The sequence below is a fragment of the Motacilla alba genome, chromosome 2, assembly GCF_015832195.1.
Source record: "Motacilla alba alba isolate MOTALB_02 chromosome 2, Motacilla_alba_V1.0_pri, whole genome shotgun sequence".
Lineage (NCBI taxonomy): Eukaryota > Metazoa > Chordata > Aves > Passeriformes > Motacillidae > Motacilla > Motacilla alba.
The window spans coordinates 141,589,012-141,601,365 of record NC_052017.1 but is presented as its reverse complement, the minus strand read 5'-3'; positions in this window follow the sequence as shown (position 1 = coordinate 141,601,365).

Here is a 12,354-nt window from a genome sequence, read left to right as displayed (position 1 = left end):
TACACTTGTTGAAATATAAATTCAGTATTCACAGAAGCAATATTTATTATGAGTCTTTCTTTTTCTGGAAGGCTTATACACAGATAGATCAAGAATTGTAAATTTTCTGTAGGTGAATTTTGGGAAGAGAGGAACATTTTCAGTGTCATTTGGGTTAACTTGAATTCTTTAATACTTGAATTCTCTAATACTTGAATTCTCTAAATTCTTGAATTCTCTTGAATTCTTTAAATAGTTTCAGTTCATTCACTTCAGGTGAGTAACAGCCTCCAACTATTTCTTTCCTGGGATATACCTTGCTGAGTGCTCAAGCTAATCAAGGTAATGACCAACTACTCAGCACTTTGCCCTATCTTCCTTGGATTCTCTTTATCACACTATTCAGTGACGTCTTCAGGGCTCTTTTACAGTATTCTGGGGGCATGCTGACTTACTTGTTTTCCCCTCTGAAGGCAATCCTTATACTACCAGAGCCCCTGAGCTGCCTGATCTCTCAATTGTACCAGTGAAGCTGCAGAAAAGACACTCATGTTGTACTTCCCAGAATAGCAGCTGGTTTACAGAATCCCAGGATCACAGGATGAGTAAGGTTGAAAAGGACCACTGGTGGGATCATCTGGTCAAACCTCTCTGCTCAAGCAGGGTCTTCCTCGAGCCCATGGCACAGAATTGTGTCCAGGTTGTTCTTGCATATCTTCAGTGAGGTAGAGCCCACAACGTCTTCTCTAATCTGTTTCTTCTCTAGGAATTAAGCTTGGTCTCTTATTTCCACAGTTGGTCTGAGGAAAAACAGGATGCAGGAGGCAGGTGGAAAGAAATCAAGAGCAGGAGAGCTGAAGTTGCCATGAACTGATTCCTCACATTTCTCAGCTCACATGGATGTAGCAGAGAACATGCTGTGAGGAGAAGGAAATGCCTTGTCTCAGTCTTACTTGCAGGCTTCCTCAGCCGGCAGTCTCTGGACTTGCAGGCTTCCTCAGTGGCCTCCAAGGTTGACATGATAAAGTTCCAGTGTAGTGGTTGATGGGTCCAAACACAGCCAAAGCCTTATTGTCTGGGTTTTGTGACAGTATGTTGTGAAAAGGATTGTGAATTCAACTGATGCCTAAATATTGGATGTTAAAGCCCAACGGCTGTAGTTGAGCTCAGATTAGGAAGAAACTTTAATTCATTTGTATGAAGCTTTAGGGATGTTTTGTAACAATCTGGATACAAATTGCTCCTAAGCTGCATAGACACCTCTGTACAAATGCTAGCCTCAAAATATGTGTCTGGGTTGTAGCTGGAGGGCTGGCTGGGGCTCAGCAAAGACAAGTTCAATGTCCAGACCTGCTGAGGAAACAATTTGGGTGAGTGGTGCAAGCCCAGATTCTCATAAAGATTAAGATTTTTGATGCTCCTTGTGCGACTTGGGAGCCCAGAATTTAAGAGACTTTGAGCTTTTGGGCCTTGTTTTGGTCTGCCTGAGCATGCCAGCAGTTGTATTTTGAGGGAGCAATATTTGTATTTTGCCTCTATGCTGGGGATGAGCGAGGGGAGTGAGGACTAAAGCTGACCAGTGTGAAGTGCTGCCATGGTGTCGCAGCAATGGTGGCGTCCATGCCATGTATACGACTGATGGAACTCTCGGTGATAGGAGGCATAAACCAGTGGACTGAAATGAATGTTGTTGGCATGATACACTGAAAGAGAAAGGCGATGATTTCTGCCCTGCTCTTATTTTTTCATATCTAAGTTATTCTCTAAATGGACTTGATGTTAATGCTCTCATACAGACAAGGCTCCACCTCAGCAGATGTTTTGCATGCATATAGGTGCTCCTGTCACCAGCCTTCAGACAGATTCTGACAGGCAAGAGTAACCCTTAAGTATGAAAGAGTGTGGGTTTTTTCAATTCAGTTGAAATTCCTACTTGAGATTTTCTACTCCGGGACAGGGATCTTTCCCTCTGTTTCTAGTTTTGAGCACAGAGGTGCTTGGGATGAGCACAGTTTTGAGCACAGAGGTGCTTGGGATGGGGACTATCAGCTATCCTGGGCTCTAAAGAATAGCCAGGTTAGAGTGACAAAGCAGATTAATGAACTGGATTTTAAGCCTTTTCAATGGTTTCTCTCCTTAACTAACTCAGCCTGTGAAGTTTGAATAGAATTAATTCTGTTTGTTCAACGAAGCAAAGGTTAGCATGAATTAGTCTGTGGAACAAAACAAAAGAGATGATGGCTCATCTAACATGGATTTATTGCCAAGGTTAATTTGGCCCACACCCAGATCAAAACTGATTCCATTAAGAAAAATGACAGGTCATTGTTGTAGGAGACTCCCTTCAGAAGGAAACAGAATGCCCAATATGCAAACTGGAACTTCTTAGGGAAGTCTGCTGCCTCCCTTGAACCTGGGATAAAGATCTGAAGAGAAGCAGAAATAGTCCTGCCCTGGTACAGCCCTTAAATTATTGACCAGTACTGTTCTTTTTAAGTAGGCAAGGAAGTGGCAGCAAGAAATTTGAGGTCAGTCAAAAGAGACTTCATTGCCTTGGGATGACTGTACTAGGGATCAGACACACAAGTACTGTTCTCTTCTTATCCTTCCAGTTCCAGGGAATGATGAGAGAGGGAAGAGGAGGACCCTGCAGTTCAATACTTGGGTCCAAGCCTGATTTCACTGGAAAAAATTGCAGTTTTTTGATTGTGAGTTGGTTTAGACAACACCAGGCCTGCTGTCAACAGAGGGAGTACACCTGCCTTTGGGGATTTTTGCAGAGGAGATAGCAGGGCTGGTCAAAATTGCATTAAACTAGATTTGAGGGAGACAAGGGATAAAACCAGGCTCACTAGAGAAAAGCATGGAGGCAACAATTTGTTTGGGGAAGTTTTACTGTCTGAGCTTAACAATGATGTTGAAAAGGTGGATTGTTTATGAATAAAAATCAAAGAAACAGGCAGATATCATAGTAAGACTCTGTTATACATCACCCAACCAGGATAAAGAGTCAGACAAGATGTTCCTTAAGAATCTGGAAGAAGCTTCTCAATCTCTGGCTCTTGCTCTTGTGGTGGCCTTCAATTTAGTAGTTGTCTTCTGGAAATACAGCACAGCGTAGAGGAAACAGTTGGAAGGAGGGTTGTTGGAAGAGCTCAACAAGCTGGTCTCCATTTACCAGCAGTCCTGGTTAAACAGGGAGGTCCCAGAAGGCTGGAGTTTGCCAATGTGGCATCCATTTACAAGAACGGCAGGAAGGAAGATTTGGAAAACTACAGGCCTGTCAGCCTGGCCTTGGTGCCAGCAAAGGTTGTGGAAGCTTGGGTGCCATCACACAGCACGTGCAGAACAAGCAGGAGATCAGCCCAGCCAGCAAGGGTTCTTGAAGGCAGGTGCTGCTTGATCAAAATATTCTCCTTCTATGACAAGGTGACCTGCTTATTGGGTGAGGGAAAGGATGTTGTCCACCTGGAATTCAGTAAATTTTTTGACTCTTTCCCATGGCTTTGTCCTGGAGAACCTGGCTGCTCAAGGCTGGGGCAGGTGGATGGACAGCTGGATGGACAGGCTCAGAGTGGTGAAAGGTGTCACGTCCAGCTGATGGCCAGCCACCAGGGGTGTTCCCCAGGCCTCAATATTCGCATCAGTATTTTTAGCCCAGCAGAAAGAGCCTGTGAGTGCTGATGAACAACCAGCTGAGCATGAGCCAGAGTGTGCCCAGGTGGCCACGAAGGCCTGGCTCGTATCAGAAATAGTGTGGCCAGCAGGACCAGGGCAGTGACTGTCCCCCTGTACAAAACACTGGTGAGGCCACACCTTGAGTGCTGCGTCCAGTTTTGGGTCCCTCACTACAAGAAATATTTTGAAGTGCTGGAGTATGTCTGGAGAAGAGCAACAGAGCTAGTGAAGACTCAGAGACACAAGTCTTATGAGGAATGGCTGTTGTTTAGCCAGGAGAAAAGGTGGCTCAGAGGAGCTCTTATTGCTCTTCACAACTCCCTGCAAGGAGGTTGTAGCCAGCTGGGGGTCGGTCTCTTCTCCCAAGTAATAAGTGACAGGACAAGAGGAAATGTCTCAAGTTGCACCAGGAAAGGTTTTGATTGGATATTAGGAAAAATTTCTTCACCAAAAGCATTATCAAGCATTGGAACAGGCTGCTCAGGCAAGTGGCTGAGTCACTACCCCTGGACAGATTTAAAAAATGTGTACTTGGGGACATGGTTTAGTAATTACTTGGGAGTGCTGGGTTAAAGGTTGGATTCACTAATCTTAAAAGATGCTTTCCAACTTAAACAATTCTGTGATTCTATGATTTTAAGACCAAGTCAATTGCAGTAGCACCAAGAGTCATTTAAATGCCCTAAGTGTCTGTTTTACTTAAGAGCATGTTTGATTCCAAATGATGGAATTCTTCCTCAAAGTACCATTCCTGAAGATGCAAAACTGTGGGTACAAAAAAATTTGGCAGGTATTGGAGCATTGCGTGAGCCAATAATTAAAGGAAAAAGCATATGCAGGTTAAGAAAAAGCGCTGCTGAAGGAGCAGACATTTTTTGGCAGGTTGTCAGGGATTATTCAAGATGGGTTTTGTGTATTTATTACCCCCTTACACACATGGTTGAACTTATGCAGCACAGAGGGTCTTGCTGAAGATCACTGAATGCTACTGTAAAAGAGGAGTGGAGAGCAGTGTCTGTGTGCCACTTCATATCTCTGAGGGGAGGCAGCTGGCCTGGGTGGGAGCTTTTTATATATTTTTTGACCCACAGCCTACTTTCTTTGGTACATATAAATATGGCTATGTATCAAACTGTGTCAAAACAGTTTCCTTGCCTTTTTTTTTTTGCCAGACTTTCCCTTTTTAGACAGTGAAATAATTTATGCTACCTCAGAGTGTCCTGAACTAGGAGGAATAAATAAGAAGGCACAGATTTTTTTTTGCAGTCATGTGGTGCTTTCAGTTTGTGGTTAAACATAGATGGTACAAGAAAAGCTTGTTAATAACAAATATGTTAAGTAGGTACCAATGGACTGGGCTGATTGCTAAGAACAGATCTTGCAGCCATAAAACAGTTTAAAGCCTGAAGCACTTGGGCCAGAGTGCTAATTATTACACATTTTCGGCCGATTGTCTTGGCTCTAGGAAATGTATTATTTTTAGTGATTTTCATTACTTGTTGGATTTAAAAATAGACTGAGTTATGGCCGGTCGTTGTTCTGCTGGGATGAATTACAGTTTGTTGAGGCAACTGCTTATTTTGTCTTGTCCCATGACATTATGTGAAGCCAGACAATAAAAAAAGGAAATATGAGTGGCATTAACCTTTTGAAGTAGAAGGGAAAAGGAGCCTTAATGAAATAGAGCAATCAGGCAATTATATTGCAGCTCTCAGTTATCATATAAAAAAGGAAAATGTGTCCTATATCATTTAACCCTTTACCTCCTGCTGTGGAGGTTAGGGAGATGCACTAGACACACAGAGAGTTTTTCTGCAAGTAACTGATTAGGAGGTGCTAATTAAGAGGTCTAGAAAGAGATATCTTATTTAGGGATACACAAAGGAGCAGAGTCAAGATAATGCTGAGTGTCTTAATTTCTGCAGTTCTTTCTGTCTGATAATGCAGCCCTTAGTTATAAAAATTGACTTTTCCCCACATTTCTCTCCCCCTGCTATGTTCTTTCTTTCTTTTTCTAGAGGAAGGTAAGGGACTTTATTGGGAGCAATACTGTTCTCTGTCCATAGCTACTTGACTTTGACTTTTTTTTGATTACTTGATTCTGTCTGGGAGGTATTTTACAGACTCAAGTGCTTTTCAAGCATATTAAGAATACAAACTCAGAAATAGGTCCCACAGGCATTTAAAAAAAATCCTCCCACTTCTTTTGCTGAGGGCATGATCAGATGAACTGCTCTGAAAAGTGCTGAGCCAAATGAAGCTATCTTCCTGATGGGCCTTCCCACCCTGCTCTTTGTGAAAGCTGTCTCCAAGTTTGCAAGTTTAACCATTTGTTTGATTACTTCTCACCCAATTCAGTAAGGAACCTGAGTTAAAAAGCAAACCCACCTCACTGTGACTTACATTTTTTTAAAAAAATAGTTTTATTGGTTTTTTTTTAAGAGTATTTCTCCAAATTGAGAAAGTTTGACAAATCTCTGTTACTGAGTGAAGCTTGCAAAGTCCCAGGAATTACTTCTTGCTATGGCAAAAACCATCTTAGCGAATAGGGACACATATATAAACCAGGTTACCCTCTTTTTTTCTTTTAAAACACCACCTCTACCTTAAACTGTTTTGCAATGTGAGAATTAGGAAGCTGTAAGTCAGAGTTTCTTACCTGTTTTTGACTTTGTAAACCATCCCTTTGTGTTTGACACCAATTAAATTGATAGCTGCTAAGGAAACTGCAAGTCTACAGTGTTTCACTGAGGCAAAAATCATTATCTTCCCTGGCTCTCAATCCTCCCATACTCAGACTAGATGTAATTTCTATTGAGCAGAGTGCATCCAGCTTGACTTACTGCCACTGTGGTCTGGCTTGTGAGGCAAAACTAATCTCCAGGATGCTGCTCCCCATAGTAAGTGCCACAGCTGTGGACTGAATGCTCCAACCAGGCTGCATGTACTAAAGCGCTTTTGCAAAAGCTTCTCTTAATCACAGTAGTTCATGTCTTTGGTGCCCTTCCTGTGGGGAGAATGGCTTTCGGTAGAGAGGCAGAGGAACCAGCTCTTTAGGAGGAAGCTGAGAGAAAAGAGACAGGGTTTTCTCTTCTAGCCTCAACTCTGATAACTCTCCTGCATAAACTGCATTGAAAGCAGATTTCTTGGCTGAGGAATGGAAATTGAGCATGAATTTGAGGTGATAATCAGTGAGGGCATGTTCAGTGAAGAAAAATGCCTTGATTTAAGTTGTTTGCCTGACATTTCTTTTTAATAAGCAATCTTGTTTCAATTGTCAGCTCTTTTGTTTGGCCTTGGGCCTCAGTTTCATGCCAGAAAAACAAGATGGTGATTATTTCCTTTGCCTGTGTTGTAAACTGTTTGTGGCAAGACCTGACTCTCCTGTTAACACAGTGCTTGGCAGGAGAGGTTGCTGATCTACACTGGGGCCTTTCGGCATTCCTATGGGTCAACTGGAAATATGTAATTATGTACTTTTAAAGGTGGATACCAGAATAAGGCCCCCTAAGTCCCTGTTTAGATATCTTTGATAGATATAAGTTGTTTGGTTTCCTGAACAGACGAGTGCTCGTCTGCAGTTCCTACCACAAGGCTTCTCTTGACTCACCTGAGGTGAATGGAGAAATGGTTTCATTTTTGAGACTTTGCCTACAGCAAGCTCTTCCCATTGGAGAAGATTAGGCATCCATCCAAGACCTGTGTCTGTGTGTGAATGCATGTTTCATGTGTGCTCCTTCTGGATTTGTTCCAATGCAAAGGCTTTCACAGAATAATTAAAATGTAAATGTAGATGCAAATTGTGACAGGCTAAAATGGCAATCTCACCTGCAGAAGAATCATAATATATGTCATCTTTGGCATGTCTCTTCCTCTCTCCTCACTGTTTTTGTTTCAGCAGACTATAATTTCCCCATACAATACAATAAGGTTCTCAAAACCTTGTCAAAACACAAGTAGCAGTCTAGTTTCACAGTGTTGATTCCCCTCTCAGACAAACATTTCCTCTCAGGAGCACAATCCAGCAGGCAAGTGTTTTCTATCTACAGCTCACTGTAAGGATGGATGGTTTTCTTGGCAGCAGGTAGTAGTACTTCTCATACCTGGCTCTCAGCAGGCCAAGGATCTTGTCTGGTCCCAACCACTTCAATAGACGAGTGATAGTGTTTGAAGGATGACTTACTCTGCCTGGTTTAACTTTGATAGTTTACTATGTAAATTCATACTTGCTACAAGGTAAAATTATATAATCTTTGCCGTAGTGGAAGAGCTGCTGTGTTTACCAGCACACACACACACACACACACACACACACACACACACACACACACACACACAGAGAGAGAGAGAGAGAGAGAGAGAAAAGAAGTGCCTGTCTGATTTCAGACAGTCTGAAGGACAGAAAGGGAAATCAGTGAACCTGCCTGATTCATTCACAAGTTGTTGAGATGAAGAGTTGAGATTTGGATCCATGCATTCCTTCGCTCTTAATTCAAAAGACCCACTCTTATCTCCTCCCTCCCTGCCCAGACTGTGCCACTGGAGTTTTTGGGACTGCTGCAAACTGCAGTGGTGTTTGCTGTGATTCCTGATGAGCTTGGCCATATCATGAAGGGGTAGCTACGCTCTGGGTTTGTGGTTCTAGCATGAAATTTCTTCCAAGCCTTCCTCCATCTTATCCTCCTCACTTCCTTTTCAATTTTTTCTCTGGATATCCTCTAATCCTCAAAGAAAGGGATAAAAATTAAATAAGCTTGGGATCTGGCTGTGGAACTAATGGCAGACATTTGCTGTTATTGTGTTATTTGCTCTGCTTGTGTGTCTTATCCTTGTTTCAGGTTTCCCTCTTCCCATGCTGTTTGCTTCACTGTAATTAATTGCCTTCTGCAATGAGGCCTGGATCTCTGTACTGATGTTCCTGGCTCTTTAGCGACCCTAGGAGACAGTAGGAGTACCGGGAGGCTCCTGGTACTTTGAGGACAAACCTCAGAAGATATGACTCAGCAGAGCAACAAATTTGATTCTTCATTCCCTGATAGGAATCACCAATATGTGCTTTTGTGACACAAAACCCTATAAGCTCCTTCCTGGTAGGCAGACGGTGATAGACCACCACTTGTGGTCCAGGAACACTAATACCAAAAAGGTCTATTTTCACAGCAATCTGAGATGCTGCCTGGATATGCAGCACCCAGGCAAGCAAAATGCCTGTGGTTAAAACATAGGTTTTTCTAAACTGCCTGTGTTTGAATCCTTTCAGAAGCTAAAATAATATGGAACATCTTTCTTTCTTTCTTGTATATCCTCTTGGTAATAGTGCTAGTTTTACTAATTGGGAAGATTTTTTTTTTTATTTTGACCAGAGATATTCTCGTGGGAGTTTGCATTACAGTATTGGAATGGGGAAACCAGAGATGAGATGACTGAGTGTAAAAAGGATCTTTCTGCACTTTAGACATCTTTCAGGTTTCTGAAAAATAACACTTTAAAATGTCTTAGATGATTTCTTTTGTAGAACACTTTAGGAATTTAAAAATCTGAGCCTGTTTTTGCTACTGATTATTTGCTTGAGGGTCTTAGAGCATTTCCTTTGTCAAACCTTCCACCTGAGGCTTATAAAAGTGAATATAATTGTTCGTTCCTGATGCTACATCAGTCTCAAAGCTACCTCAGTATTTGGCAAAAGAACACTTGGATCTTCAGTTGTTAGAGCAGGATGAATCAAGATGAGACACTATTATCTTTAAAATCAAAAGGAGGCAGCCAACTCCCGGAGCCTCTGTGAGGATGGCAGCTTTCTGTCTGTTTTCTGAAAACAGGAAAGAAAGAAACCTAACCTTTTATTAATAGTTTGGTTATACACAAAGGGACACAGACAAATATTTCAGCCTCTACTCTACCCAAATACATGAAACACACTGCACTAATTACACCAGTCAGACGCTGGTTGAAGGACAGTTAATTGGTTTTCAGAATATCTCAATCAACACAGACAGCAAGAACACATCCAAGGATTTGAAAAGTCAGCAGTAATAGATGTCTGTGAATTCTCTGTTGCAAAGTAAACCTTTATTTTCACTACAGCGTGTTTTATAGTGCAATAAAAAAGAAGGAAGTCAATAGCTATATCTAATATAACTGTAGCTGAAAAGATACTTTACTGATTCAATATTGCTTGAAGGGCAGTGTAATATAGGTATTTGACCTTAACCAAGGGCTTACATGCAGGTGTTGGGTTCAGACTGAATTGTTGATGAAAGAATCTGAGCCCAGTTCAGACCAAGAACATGTTAGAATGAGCTAGTTTTCACATTATTTTCCACAAAAACATATAAGTCGTCTATTAAGTTTTCCCTGCTTTTAATCTTGCTTAGACCTATCTACTCCTAAATATCTAATATACTTTATTTTTTTTTCTTGAACCAGGATATTTGTTGTTTTTTGGTGAAATTCAGCCTTAAGTGTACTTGGTCTTTCAGCTTTGTTCTTTTCCTGTTGTCTTAGTTAGGGTTTTTTTGTGCTAATGATAAAAATACTTTATCATCTTCTGGTGAAATTATTGAAGAGAGAAAAAAAAAAAAGAGGGATGGGAAATGGCTACACATGATGTTGTGACAGACTCTTTTCTCCTCAGCTCTGAAGCAGGGATGTTTCACAAACACACTGAAATTTCTTTTAGAATTGCTGGGAACATTTGTGGTGCATAAATGCATGCATTTTACAGGACGGATACCTGATTCACGAGCTCTTCTAGCATGACTTGAGAGTTCATCAGAGCCTTTACCATGACAAATCCAAATTATGTCTCTGCCACTATAGATATGTTTTGGAGAGAAAGAATAAATTTTTACAGGTTTGCAGGTGCAACTGCATAAGTTTTCAGGTGTGACTGCATCCTCTCTCGGAGCAGTTGCTGTAGTATTTCCAGACAAGTGTAAGCTTGCTCTGACTGTACTGTTAGCAAAGTGGAAGCCCTGTAGGTCTCCTCATCATGTTTCTGAAACTGAGCTAAGTCGTCTGAGAGTCTGCACACACTGGCTCTGCACTGAGTTATTTTGTCCAAGAGTCAGCTTGTACCTTGGCAGAGTAAGCTTATATCTGCCTGTAGAAGGTTGTACAGCTATCCCTTGACTATCTTCCTGAGGTCTCCTAGAGCTTTTTAAAGCTGTCCATGATGCTCCCACTGATTTCAGAAACAAGGAAATTAGGCCAGTGCTAAACCCCCAACTAAAAGGTCTCTCCTCCTTTCATTCAAGAGCGAAACAATTCCAGATCTGTGAATACAGTCTGGGACTTCGTGTTCCCACTTTAAGCTCACCTTAAAGACAGCTGATGACTGAGTTTTACAAACCTACTCCAAGATCTTAGGCAATGCTTAAACGAATCATTTCAGATAGTGTATAAAAGCTCAGGTAAAGAGAAGTCTTAGCCTGAATCTGACCTGTGAAAAAGACTTACTGTCTCCAAAAAAGTAGAAAGTAGCAACAACTCAGCAAAATATCCTGAGTATTTGCTACAAAGTTTAGTTTGTTCAGAGTTTAATTTCAGGAGTTCAATTTTGTTTGTGTTTCTGGCCATTCCTTCCATTTGGTTTGATGCAGCTCTTCAGATGATTATATGTTGCCCTGGTCCTGCTTAGCCAAGTACTTTCCCCATTCTCTATGAGTCAAAAATTGTTTTAATACATTGGAAAAGAAATCCTTTAAAATTTGGGCAAATAATTTAAATTTTTAATGATTCTGAGGGCAAAGCACGGTTTTGGAGAATCCAGCTGTTACTACTGACTGCTAACAGGGATTATGAAGATTATACATGTATTTCAGTCACCTTATTGATTTTCTGATTCAGAGCTTCAGTTTAAGAGTCAGCAACAAAATTAGCAAAGCATCAGGAAGAGGTACCTGATGTTTCTGGCATTTCCTGATATTCTTTTAGCTCTGCTATTCTCTTCCAGATTCTGCAGAAATTGTGATAAAGCAAGACGATTTTCCTGAGGAACTTTCTGCTACATGGAGAAGTTTTCTTTTGGGAGAAAGCAGCAGAAATGTCCTATTTCCTCCAGAGAGTGATTATTTAGGAGTAAAATTTTGAAATAATTAGTCAAGGTACAAGTCTTTTGTAAAATGGTGTTGACTGGACTTCTAGAGAAGAGAATCCAGGATTCAACATCATTTGAGATAAAGTAAGGTATTTCACCCCTTTTGGGCAACTCTCTCAGGCTTTCTGCACATACATGTGGATGTTGCTGTATATCAGATCTGACTTTGACTCTCAGTGTGGGCTCAGTGCTAGAAAGTGGTGTGGACCTTAATCTGGTGAAATGCAGGCTGGGAAGATAAATGGCATCATGAACAAACTGCAGTAGTGCAAGTGTTGGGTTTTCAAAGAGTGTGGATTAAAGCAAGGACAATGAGCATGGAGTTTTTCCAAGTCTGTGATATGAGGGTGGATTGTGAGGGTGTTTCTTTTTCTAATTGAGGAGACACTCACCACCCCTCTAGAAAAGCAAAAGGTTCTTGGCCATGGACCAGCCTCAGCCAAAGATCAAAGTTCCTTCCTCAGCTCTGTTGTGCCTCTGTGTGTGTGACTGTGGTATTTCTGCTTCTTGATAGTGTCTCCTCGGGCTCTGTCTCCATGGGTTTACAGCCTGAAATACTGGTTCCTCACTGTTCTTCCTCAGAAAGCTGTAAAGCCAGA